Raw genomic sequence first — 14,323 nt, forward strand, 5'->3', positions numbered from 1 at the left:
TTAATAGTATTTCTTAAACATCATTAATTATATAATCTACAGCTTTGTTGTTGTAGTTGCAGTCTTTCTTCATATTAAAAGGCGTTACTGATATAAATTGTTATAATTCAATCAATGACAATTATTATAATGCACCAATTTCCAACAACATAATAAAAATGGCATATTGTGAAGACATGATAAACAATATTTTGTGTGTATATATTGGTATAAAAGCATGTCTCTTTTCATACACAAAGAATAATGGTAAATCTAATCAATTGCTTATAGTCTGTATCTTTCAATTTTATATTCGTTCCTTTGTCATCGATATGTAAGCATGCAAAATTATCATAACTTGTCCAACTTAGCCAGAAATTTCCTCCGTAAAATTATAAATATGAGCGTTGCATAAATAGTACAAGATTTTACATTAATTTAACGTTACATTTTATGTGCAATACTTCTTCAATATTTATCTTTAAAATGATTGCATAATAATTGGTCAAACCAGCTTTACATAGATTTTATTAAAACTATGGTCTTTTGTTTGAGATCAGTTTCATGCATAATTATAGAACGAGCCTTAAATCAATTAGCCTTATTATTTACTTTATACTTACTTTTGCAATATGAGAAGTGATTTCGGTTACGTTGTTTAATTTACAGGGCAAGGTCGATTTATTTAAGTGCTGACATATATCACAATGCCTTGAAGCCTTATTTAAATCAAATTATTTTCCGATTACGAAAATTGAACATCTTGGTACCTTCTTTTCTAATTATTTTTGAAAATAATAATAAATGTAAAATAGCGTATAAATGATAATGAAATGAACTTTTGTTTCTAAAGAGAAATCAATTAGAAAGCTAGAAAGGACAAAATAGAGCAAATAAAAAACCCTTAAAATGGTCCCATTTTAAGAAAGGAAAAAAAAAAACAAGGTGCAAACTTTAACAAACCTATCCTGAACGATACAAATCTGTTGCAAAAAGTCCCATTCAACCGTTGATCTATTTTTCTTGCATAGTTTCATCAGAAAACTTGTGCACAAGATCACATTTGCAGGGTCATCTGATTCGTAGCCAACAAAATGACGTATATTGAGCATCAGCAAGCAAACAGATATTTTTCTTTGGATACTTATATCGTCTTTTTTGCCCACGAGATTTTGTAGAACATCTGTATACAGTCTCCAAAGAGTAATTTCCACCTAAAATGTATGAAAAGAAAAAAAATAGATTCCAGTGCAAATACAGGAAATCTTCATTGTAATTATAAACTAATTGTAAATAAACATTATATTAAGAAAACTATCAATCAAAATTTTTTATCATGATCAATGATATCAAGCGTATAATGTTGTATGTACGGTTTGTTTATTTACATACATGAATGCTATACTTACAATATATCACACCACTAGGTAATAGTTATTGAATATTAATAATGTTCTTATATCTCTGTTAAAGAAAACTTTTATATACAGCATAAATTTGCTCATCGTTCATTTGTTAAGTGATCTCGTTATTGTTTCACTTTTGTATGTGTATTACAAAACTTAAAGAAGGCAAGTATTTTGCGTAGCGTTCGAAACATAATAAACAAGAAACAAATAAAAAATATATCCTTTAAACAAGTATAAAACCACCTTGTCTTTGATTCTGTATCTTTTTTCTATGCAAAGTCTTAAGCAATCGCTCATATGTGTCGCTTCCAATATGTTAACTGGTTCTGGTTGACCTCTGAGCAATAAATACACAATATGTCGTCCAAAGATTCTTGTTTCGGTTTCCGCATCAATTTCGTTTGTTACTTGGAAGAAACCAAATGGTCTTTGCAACAGCTCTTGAGAAGGTGGTTCATAGATGTATCCATCATATTGATGGAAGGTTCCTTGAAAAACTATAGTTTAAAACAAGTAATTGAATAATAAACATTAAAAAGTCTTTAACGTATTAAATAAAAGCCTGAACGGTCATAATGGCTTACGGGTTTGTTATGACTATTAAGCGAAAGGAAAAGCATCGTGCTCATGTTAAAATATTATTAGATAATACATCGCTTTCAGTGTTAATCTATACTACTCAACTTTTGCTAAGCACCATATGCTTGAGTGTGAATATTTTTTGGGATTGTTTTATTAATGCCGTGCGGAAGGGTTTTAAATGTTGATTTACTGTTTTGTCAAGTCAGCAGAAGGACGAATTAAGCCCTATAAATGAATATACACTGATTTGTGCTAGAGAAGAAGATGACATCCCGTGTCTTTGAAGATTTCAGAACATGCGGCGTGTCTTCCAAATTTGTTAAATTAGATTTTTTGTTTACAGTTCTAGACTTATACCGTGTGTGTAACCCGTGGCTATCAATGACAGCTTGGCAGCACCTTCTCACACTCCCCATTGGGTTTCTGATCGTTCTAACGGGTATGGCTCTCAATTCATATACCAACATGGCTCCAAGATCCTGGATGGTTCTGGGTTACAGCTGATGAGCTGAAATTCTAACCTTCAGCTCATTCCACGTGTGTTCTATTGGATTTTAGTCAGGTGAGCGAGCTGTCAAGTCCATGCGCTCAATATACACCTCTCTATCGCAAGGTAGTCCTTGACTACCGTGGCCCTATGAGGGCGAGAATTATCGTCCATTTGAATGAACTGATCGCCGATTGATCGAGCATACAACCTAACCTGGTTGTCTAAGATGTCTTCTATGTATCGCTGACCTGTCAATGTGCCTCTATTTAGCACAACCATGTCGGTTCGTCGATCTCAGCTGATGCCTCCTCCCCACACCGTAACTCAGCAATATTTGCAGCCTGAAACTGTTCACCTCGTCTCCTCAAGGCGTAAGGTTTCGAGATCATTCAAGTTGAATTAAAATTAATTCATGTTTGCTACAAAAAGAAATGATAATGAATATACAAAAAACTATAATCTAACTAAAAGATATGTCACAAGGGTAATATACTTTTTATTTCACGCGTTTCGTAGTATAGCGTGAAATATTTGTCTAAACGCGTAACGTATAACAAAGGGTGATAAATTTGATATTGGTCAGTGTGTATTTTGCACGGGTTTTTCAGTGAAGCATACATGTACTTGTGTGTATATATAATAGTTGTGTAATTAGATACTGGTCATTCTACCAGACAACTCCGAACAAGACAAATCTTCACACGTGGCAGTCGAAAAAAATGGAGGAAGAAAACGAAATGCTTTCTGGAATAGAAGCGTAAATAAACAGCAAGTTTGAGACTTTGAGCTCAGTCGCAAGTATCAGTTATTCAAGAAAATCTTATGCATGACAATTACACGTTCAAGAAAAAAGGACATGAACAACAGTAAAGAGTTAACAACAGAGTTGACAAGCTGCGTCATGCCGAGGCTTATGTACAAGAGGCTAATAGAAGTACACACTGCGAGGCTGCAGATAACGCCGTAAGCAAGATTTCCGAAGGTATAAATATTCTTCAGCATCGTCAAAAATGTATAAAGCTGGCATATAAGTCATTTTGATAGTGTATTTTCTTGTAGTAAATTGAACTCCGGGGTGAGTGAAAATGAAATTTTGTTAGACACAAAATTGTCAAACAAAACTGAAATGTTGAGTAAATCAGTACCGATAACGAGCGATAATGGAAATGTATTAGTATCTCCGGTAGGTAGACTGAGGTCGTCTTATAAGCATTGGTGAATATATATTAGATATAGTTCGTAATGGTTATAAATAACCTTTTAAAAAAAATCCTTGTAAAAAGATTACATGTGCCTCCGATAGTGGTAAATCCCCTCACTGTAGCTTGCAATCGTCAGGGCAAGAAAAGACTTGTTTTGGACTGCAGACATTTAAATTTAGATCTGTTTAAGTATAAATTCTGTTATGAAAATCATTCAATTGCCAAAGACATTTTTTCTAAGGCAGACTATTTATTTAGTTTCGATATTAAAGGGGCTTATCACCATATAATGATTTTCCCCGAGCACATGACGTATCTCGGCTTTGCTTGGTCGGAAAACGGTTTTAACGTTATTACGTTATCAAGTTCTACCTTTCGGTGTTTCTACCTCTGGTTTTATTTTTACAAAAGTTTTAAAGTCAACGTGTGTTACAAAATGGAGAGAAATGGGGTTCAAAATAGTTTTGTTTTTAGATGATGGTTTGGGCGGAGAAAGCTCTTACGAATCCGCTTTAAGTACCGCATCTTTCATAAGACAAGATCTGCTTGATTTTGGGTTCTTACTAGCAGACGATAAGTGTCATTGGCTGCCTTGTTTGTATGCAGTTTGGTTAGGTTATGAATGGTATATGTCTGAGGGTATTTTAAAAGTTACTCAAGACAGAATCTGTAGAACAGAAAATTTGCTTGACGAACTCATATTGAAAGTTTGTAAAGAGACTCTTGTACCTGTGAGAAAAATAGCCTGTTTAGTAGGTCAACTCATTTCAATGCAGACTGTTATAGGCAATACAGTTAGGTTACGGTCAAGGTCATTGTATGGCTGTGTAGCTTCAAGAGCAAGCTGGAACGCTCCCGTACAAATCACTTCTGAGGCGTTGCGAGAAATGATATTTTGGCGAGAAAATTTGAGACATTTGAATACAATTGATTTAGATAAAAAATTTGATTATCAGGCTTACGTCACTGTTGACGCCAGTGTAGCTGGATGTTTAGAGTATGTAGCTGGGTGTTTAGAGTATGCCTTTGTTGACGCCAGTGAACTATGATTTGGTGGTTTCATTGAAGAAACGCAGGGTAGTGAGGTAACCGGAAGTTGGTTGAGTTCTGAAAGTTCTTTGAGCTCCACGTGGACAGAATTAGAATCTGTTTATCGTGTGATGCAAAGTCATGTGACTGATTTACATAATAAAGCAGTACATAGTTATACATACAGATAACATAAATGCTAGCTCAATTTTGAAAATTGGAAGTAAGCAGCCATACTCGCATGATATCGCATTAAAGGTGAATGATTTATGTTCAGATAACAGGTTCCATGTTGGAAATCGGCACCATATTGGCCAGAATTATTTCCAGGTGGAAATTGTGCCTTGTTTATAAAGGATTTTGTTTGTTTTCAGCCAGGCATTTTAACCAAGAGAGGAAAATGAAGAAATGGTATTTTTGATGGCAGACCGTTGTCATTTGGCTTTGTTGCTGTGCGAATTGAATAATTTGTGTAACATTGTTGTTTATTTTTCTTCAGGTTTGAGTTTGGAAAAATGCATTGCCAATGAAGTCGAGAAAACAGGATTAACAGACAATTCATTTGGAGATCTTACGCACAAAATGGCTGGCTTTTTGGTGAACTCTAAAAGTGATAATACAGTTAAGAAGTATTTTCATTATTTTAAAAAATGGGAACAATTTGCAGTTTCGAAAGGAGGTCAGTCTTTGCCCGCTTCGCCAATAATAGTGTGTTTATATCTGACAGAACTTATAGATAAGAACTTTTCAGATAATGTTATTTCATCTACGATTTACAGCATTAAATGGGCGCATTCTTTACGAAATATTCCAGATCCAACAGACAATTTATTCATTAAAAATTTGTTAGAATCAGCGAAGCGTATGTCGCACAAAACTGTAAATAAAAAGGAGCCCGTTACATCGCAAATGTTGATAGATCTTTGTGACAAACATTTAAATGCAACAGACGTTTTGATTGTAAGAGATTTATGTATGATTCTTATGGGTTTTTCTGCTTTTTTAAGGTATGATGAAATCCGGAATCTTCGATGTAATGATATAAAATTTTATGAAAATCATTTCAGTTTATCCATCCGTAAAAGTAAAACTGACCAATATCATTTCGGGAATGAAGTTGTTGTTTCTAAAGGTAAAACATCCGCTTGCCCTTTTGAAATGCTTCGGCGTTATTTAAATGTTTCCGGGCAATCTATATCTACAGATTATTTTTTGTTTAGGCCGTGTTTTAGATCTCGTGGTAAAAGTCATCATATATAAAAACAAGCCTTTAAGCTATACAAGGGCTAGAGAAGTTCTTGTTTCTAGGCTTAAAGATATAGCGTCTAAAGATTTAAACTTGGGTTTGCATTCTTTGCGTTCGGGCGGCGCTACAGCTGCAGCCAACTCTGGTGTCAATGACCGGTGTTGGAAAAGGCACGGTAGATGGAAGAGCGAAAACAGTAAAGATAGGTACGTTGTTGATTCTTTAGAGAGTAGGCTTGCAGTTTCTAAAAAATTAAATTTATAATCACCAGCCCGCTCTTTTTAATTGTCTACACACACGTCTGGTCATGCAATCTGAGTTTGTTGTATTTTTATTTAGTGTAGCATAGACCGACATGTATAATGTACTGTTTGTACGTATGTCTTATGTATTGTGTAGTTATATATCCCCTGTACGTTTGTTATTTTGTTATATCATATCATTTATGTACATGTATGTCCTATGTAATTGTCCTATTCATTTTCCCATATTTTTCTCATTTTCACTTATCCTTTTTATTCATTGCAACATGTAACACTTAATGTTATTCTATAATTCATAACAACTTTTTCTTCTGGACGGGCCTCCTTTACATTTACTTACCCGGGTTTGAAGGCAAGTATGCGCACATTGAATATAATATTCCATTTGTTTGCGCCTCGAAGTAGCTGTGTTGCGTTTTCTTTCCCCTTAGTAAATTGTTATATTTGTTTCCGTGTCAACACGGTTATTTTGGTTGTTATTTATTACTCGTAATGTATTCATTCAATTATTTTAATGACATGCTTGTTGCATTTGTATTTTGCGCACATTGAATATACTTCCTTTGGTTTGCGCCACGAAGTAGCTGTGTTGCTTTTTTTTCTCAGTAATTGTTTGTTTCCATGCCATTACAGGCCGAAACATTCCCTCCTTTATTAGATAAGAGGAACCCTACGCCATTGGTGGCCAGTGTAGCTTTCCTTTTTCACCAGAAGGGGGCGTACGAAACTTTTGGGGACGATTCTGTTGGATTCGCCATGTTTGATGTCAAAGGTTTCACTTATTTACCAATCAGATTGGTCATGGTATTTTTAGCCACTTAGATATTTATTTGAAAGCACAAACAGTAAACTTCACAACATTTGAAGATACCCATTTTGTTTCTCACATGTAATGAAAAAGTGAACTCTTTGCCGTTATGAAGATCCGGTAACTAGATGACGGTAAGTCATTATAACAAGCCACTTGTCTTAATTCTTTTTTTAACAATTTGAAAATAAAGCTTATAAGATGTCACATAAAGAGAGGATATTTATAATCGTTATATATTTAGTATGTATCAACAGATAAACACCAGATGTAATACTGTATTTATTGGCGAAGCCTCAAGAGACATTGTTATATTGTATTTAATTCCATATATTATGAATACTGATCTAGTTAGTTCTTGTGTTAACAAATATACACATTAATTTTGAATAAAAATGACAAAACAAAATTTTATCTTCCACTCGAACAAATAAATTTATCTTTCGATTTTTTTTGCTGTTTTGAGTTTAACAGGTTTTATTATGACCTGTATGAACTCATTTAATCATTGAAAAAAAATCCATTCAAGTGTCGTTTTTGAATTCAGCGGTCTACTAACTGGATGATGCTAGCCGCTGTTTGTCTGTTCTAAATTGGTCGGTACCGTCGACTTACTTGTTAATTTGTTTGAATGATTGCCTAAAACTGGTTTGAAATGTCATATATCACGTGAGATTAAACGTGCTTTTTATTTCACGGTTACCAAGGAACCTTTCCTATTCATCACTGTTGCGGTGAAGGATCAAAGGCAGAATCTAATAAATGAGGATGCATCTTTTTACTAAAACGCAATCTCCCGCTTGGATTGGACTAGAATTTGCATGACGGCTGTTATCGGAATAGATTTTATGTCACAGTTAATGTGTTTGGCCTTTTTTTCGAACGGCAGTATCTTTCTTATGACTTTGAACTTTTGGTAGCTTTGTGAAAAGTTTTCTTCGAAACATTATTTCCGCAGATGCTATCTCATTTGCTGAATGTGGTGTGTATATATAGTCCAGCAACATTTATTAATTTTCGATTTGTAATTTTTGTCTGACGAAACAGCTTTTGTTTCTGCATATTAAAGCGGCTGCATCAACAATCTTTTTACTTTAGCATTGTCCATAAAGTGTAGTGGTGTTATTTTACGATCAATACATCCTGCTTCCTCGGCAAATTGTTTAAAAGCATAGCTATTAAATAACGGGCAATTATCTGTCCGAACAACACAGGCCATGTCAAACACAAAAATACGGCTTTAGTTTTGCTTTGACCTGTTCGGCTTTCAGAGACATTATAAGTCTTTCAACAACGGGATGGCGGCTGTTGTCATCAACTATAATCATAAAATAGTGATCGTATCGGAATGGACCACATAAATCTACTGCAATTTCACTCCAAACGGTATTTGGAAACGGACTGATCTTTACTTTGGAAACGGACTGATCTTTACTGAATAATGATTTGTTTCCGTAGACACGATAAATAGTTTTGAACTACATCATCTAGAAATCCATATAGGGAAGTCAGATAGATTCAAGCAGTAACGCCTTGGATTTTTTCTTTTCTCTGGTGACCTTCATGAGTATGCACTTTAGATAGTTCATTTTTGATGCTTGTTCATAGCATATGAATTCCTTCCTTTTCTTTACTAGATTTTTGCCGTGTCTAACTGTTTGTTTAAACAACCTCCAACACATCTTATTATGCAAGCATCCTGTGTAGCCTAACCCATAAATGATAGGCGGAGTGATTTCGACTGCGGATGCTTGGTTATAAATTTCATATTATTTTCTGCAACGCTCTGCAAATGGTATATATAAGTGGGTGCCTGCTTTTGTAACCGGCTATCATCAAACTACTTGGACGGTATTTTGCCTTGAAATTGTATGTGACTGATTTCATGCGCCATCTTTTCCTTCGCGTTGAGTGAATTTGTTTTACAGTATTAAAAATCGACTCTAATGGGCAATGGTCTATCATTTATGTGAATTCTTTTCCGAATAGGTAGATATGAAAGTGTTGGCATCCCTAAACGTGAGCAAGGTCTTCTGATTCCATCTGACTGTATCGTTTTTTTCAACTTCAGAAAGCGACCGATTTTCTTAAGTGATCACATTATTTTCCTTGATCAGTATTCATGAAACACCTTTGGACTTGCATCAACCCTTCCTGATGAAACTCTTAATCACTGCTGAGTGTCATTCTAAGTTGATTGAATGCTTGTTATTGTCGTTAAGTCCATTCAAATCGACGTTTTCTTTCAGTAACTCACGGACAGGCGCGGTAATAGATGAATAGTTTTCAATGAATTTAGACAAGCTATTTGTCATGCCCAAAATAATCTTAATTCTCATATATTCATCGGTCTTTTGACATTTTTGATAGCGTTGACTTTTGCTGGATCCAAGGAAATGCCATCTTTTGAGAAGATATACTGATGCTTTTCGAACTCGCGCTTTTGCTTATTGAGTGTGAGGTTTTGGTCTTGTAACCTACTGAGCAGGGCCTCAAGTCTTGCATCGAGAATTGCTTTCTTTGGTTTATGGATATTTATGCTCTCTGAAACCTTCTTTGTAAAAAAAAACTTGTCTGATTTCATTTTGAAAAATGTCAGGCGTGACTTATGACTGGGTCATATGGGGGTTGCGTTCATTGAACGCCGCCTTTCCTTGTTGATCTTGTTTATCATATTTTACTTCAAAGTTTAGCCCATTGTATCTCCATAGTCCAATATTTGCGTTATATTTCTTTATTTATCGGAAAGTTCAAGTTGTTGAAAACCTTTATTCAAATCCATATTGAGAAAACGGTTCAGCCGTTAAGTTCTAAAATGATGTCATCGATGTCAACATGTGTCTCCCGCTTTAATGTTGGATTGGCTTTCCTCATGTCTACACACAATCAGATTTAATTCGCCACGTTCGGCTTTAGTGGGACTATTAAGTTTGAAACCTACGGCGTTGCACCGTCCACTTTTTCAATTATATCTTGATTTTCACACCGTTTGATTCTCCTGACATGCTCTGCAGACGGCACGATCCAGGAGTGAAACTTTGATCAATATGAAATTTTACTTTACTTTACTGTTTGATAACGGGCTCGATCCCGAGATCTACGGAGGCTTCATAGGGTTGTCTAATGCTCTTTTAATCTTATACAATTCCGCAATTGTTTATTTCAAATCTGTTTCTATTGTCTATGTATATTTTTCTTTTATCGGTAATATTGTTTGTTTTTTTTTTCTGTCAGAAAGCGTAAGCATTTGCATTTTCTTGATTTTAGGTACTGGCCTCATTTGTCTACAAAGTTTGCGGTATATAATATTAAAGCTTGCACCAGTGTTGACCAGGACAAATTTTTATACGCCATTAATTTTAGTAACCTTATTTATATCAAATTTAAACTCCGTTTTGCTATATTTTATTTCTCTAATTTGACGTCGATAGTTGTTTATTTTTTGGCACTTTTTTAACAAAATGATTTCGTTTGTGGCAGTTATTACTTTTTTTCAATGCTGGACATTTATTCTAGTCGGTAAATCGCAATCACAATTTATGCATACCTTTTTCGTTCTCTGGATTTCGGGTGTCGCTAATGGTCTAGCTTTCTGCTGTACGTTGCGAATCGCGAACTTTATTTACTGGTATTTCATTGATTGTTCCATGGCGATCGCCAATATCGAGCTAGTACCTGTATGTCTGATGATGACTTGTCCTCTTGTAGACATTTTGTTCAAAGTTTTCTAGAAGTACAGCCTCGAATAATTTGACTTAATTTCGCCCTCTTTATTTGCAAATTCACAAGTTTCTGCTTTTTTGGCGGGGTCCTGTGAAGAATTGATCTATGGATTCGTTGTACTGCAATGCTGTTTTATGTTTGAAATTCATATCTCTCGAATTCACTGTTTCTTTTTATAAATGTATAATTCAATTATTTATATAATAAATCGGTAAGACTTGTTTTCACTGCATCATAGTAAGAGTCATCAATATTTAAGCATAATGTCCATACACTTCAAATACCTCATGACCCGCATAATGCAATAATAGTGCCTTTTTCTTTTCCTAGAATCATAGAAACAAACATATTTTCAAGGTTTGGCACGTATCTTTCAGTTTCACTCATGGAGAGTTTTCTTCCATGTGTACGTCAAACTACGGAAACTGTGAAAGTCCTGCTATTTTATAAAATCCAAAACACGTATTATGTCTGAATTATTATTTCACATTAGTCCTTGTCGTCAAATGTAGTATTCTAAATAGAACCAGACCCTTAATGGGATTGATTAGAGATAGCACAGACCTGAAGGATGATTTCTAGCTTTAAATGTTCACTGAACAAATGTATTATAAGAACTAACTTCAAGTATCAGAGAGACAAAGCATGCATTTTACATAGAAGGCGGGGTTTATCATAACTGACAGCAGCACACTTTATACGTATTAACTTTCGCGTGGCCTTACTTAAAGTTTCATTATTAGTTTTATTACAGCTTGATTTAAATTTCTTCTGTTATAAAGCATAAAAGGGATGCAATTTTTGCGCAAGTCTACAACATACCTTGGTTGTTCTTTAAGGCGATACAATGCAGTTTCCTTTTTGAAAAGAAATGTTCCCAAGTTGACTGTCTCGGAAGATTTGTTTTCAGACTTACTCCAATTCTTTTGATATAGTAGTTATAACATAAAGAATTCAATGCTTGTTTGCCCTTCTTCACTATAATGTAACCCGTCAGCTGCGCAGAATTGCTCCCGTGTTGCTGATAACTTCAAAAGAAAACGGATTTAAATGAATTGTTGAACCGATATCTTTCTATAAATATGATATAATGATACGACAGGAACGATGCTCCGTTTACTGCTGTTTGGATGACAAACGACCTATAAGAACATATTGATAAATTAATACAACTTTACTGTAAAGGATGTCACATTGATACACGTCCAGTGCATTGCAAGTTCAAACTGTCATATATTTTTACGTAATATTCACCAGCGGCTCCATACATCTAAAAACTATAAGCTTAAGTTCGTAATAAACGAATAAAACTCGAATAAAATACCAAATCTACAAATAACAAAACATTGAAAAATCCATACGCCAACAAAAAGATAATATTGATAGGAAATAGTCCATCGACTTCCTATCGACACACATAGACATTTGTTATGTGTGAGGGATTGCCACGGAACAGTAAGGATAAAGTATATAATTACGTTTTGTATTGATTAAATCTAAGATCCTTTAAAGTTCAATTTTATAAAAATTAGTGTAATAGATGGTGATGAATATGGTTCTGCCAGAAGTGTATATTAAATTAAATCTTCATTTTTGAAAAACATAAATTTACTGTTAATGCAGTTAATTCCAAATGCTATAATGGATTTAAAAAAAAAAATAGATAAATAAAATAAGATGGAAAAATAAAAGAGAAGCATTTGCGTAAACATCTGGACATCTGGGCTGTAATTTGGTACCCTAAATTAAGCTGAAATTTTTATCTCTTTACCTACCAATTAATTATCATTAACATGTACATAATAAGTAGTTGATATAGATCGCCATCGGGGTAAAGGTTCGTTGTAAGACGGTTTCTAATATATGTACAGTGAAATCATAATTTCCCTGACAAGTTATCTAAATTTGATACTATTGTCTCCCAAAAAGCATGTTATCAATAGATTAATTAGATTTTTCTATAATTAATCTTAAAATAGCCAAACAGTTTGCCATTAGAATTTAAATATATTAATAAAAACAAGACAGGCTTTAACAGAACTTACCCAACTAATTCCATCACATATTCTATTAAAGGATGTTGACTATCAACTTCTTTCCATATGCATAAGATAACGTTATCTTTATCTGTTTGGAAATCAACATTACTTGGTATCAGAACATGGAATGTTATTTTAACCTCGTCTGAGTTAACATTTGCCTTTCTTTTCCTGAAATTTAATGATAATGATTATAGGGAGTTCAAAGGCTTTAACAAGCTAATTTTATATATTTTGAACTTACACAGGCTGAAATCATTATGGTATACACTTCTTTTTGAATGATTGGTTTTCTATATTGGAACAATAGATATATATAATATAACGCAATTTCTGTTCATACATATTCAGATGTTACTCTCGGATGGGAGTAACATACTTCATGAAAGATGCATTCAAATTAAATGGTCTTATACCGTGAAAATATTCAAACGTCACTATTTATTGGACAGTTTGAATGAGTATCAAACAAACATGTTAGGTGTAAAGCATGCATGTTTTTAATAAGAAACTGAAAACCAAACAATATTGAAGTAGTTCGTCAAAATTGTAATATTATGCTTAATTAGATATTAATATGATAATTACCATACATATTTTGCTTGTTGTAGAAAAAATAATAACTGTATTCCTTATATACGATTATGCACGTTTGTTATTCTGCGAACGGTTTATCATTTTTGTAAGAATTATAAACAAGACTCACCATTTCACAACCGGTGGCAACTTTATTTCCTGAAATAATGCATACTTTTAAAAATCGTAACCTAAACAGCTTTATTTCATTACTGGTATATTTAAAGTTCTTTACGTACTAAGACTAAACTCAATAAGTTGCTTTTATTGTTCTTTGAGATAAACAAATCTTCTGTTCTATTATATTTAATTTCAGCAGCGCCAGAAAACAAAGAAACTTAACTTGCCGGTTGGATACATGTCTGTTGCATTGTGTCAAGGTCAGTTTCCAAAACTATTCTACCAACAGATAAATCTTTGTCTCGCAAACGCAACAATGTTATGTTATGAAACCCTTTAGTATGTGGTGGTTTTCTGTTACGTTTACTAAATACTTCTGATTTCAAAGCTGAAATCAATAATAAGTACTAGTTTTATTCTATATTGATGTATCTTCTACAAAACGCAAGCATATTATTATAATCAAATGGTTTTCTTTCCGACTGTTATAACCTATAAGGTGATCATTATTCAAACTAGTACGATAATATATACAATAACCATTAATCAGCAATGCGTTTTATCAATAATACATTTCTGCCGATTTTGAATTTTCAGAACAAAAATAATAAACCATAAAAAAAATATTGCTGTTATCAGGTAGGATGCAGCATTCTGATTAAAATGATATAAATATGTACGTTTGTGTTGACGATATTCTACATTTGAAGATAATTTTACATTATGCTATACATTATCAGGTTCATCGGGTGATTTAGGGACCAATACATACGTACCTTCATCGTCAATTCTCTTGAACGATCTTCTTGCAGGATTGTTGTCCATTTTGTATTTTATACCTATATTATGAAAATTAA

The sequence above is a fragment of the Ruditapes philippinarum genome, unplaced genomic scaffold (genome assembly GCF_026571515.1).
Source record: "Ruditapes philippinarum isolate M1 unplaced genomic scaffold, ASM2657151v2 ctg228_1_1_1_1, whole genome shotgun sequence".
Classification (NCBI taxonomy): domain Eukaryota; kingdom Metazoa; phylum Mollusca; class Bivalvia; order Venerida; family Veneridae; genus Ruditapes; species Ruditapes philippinarum.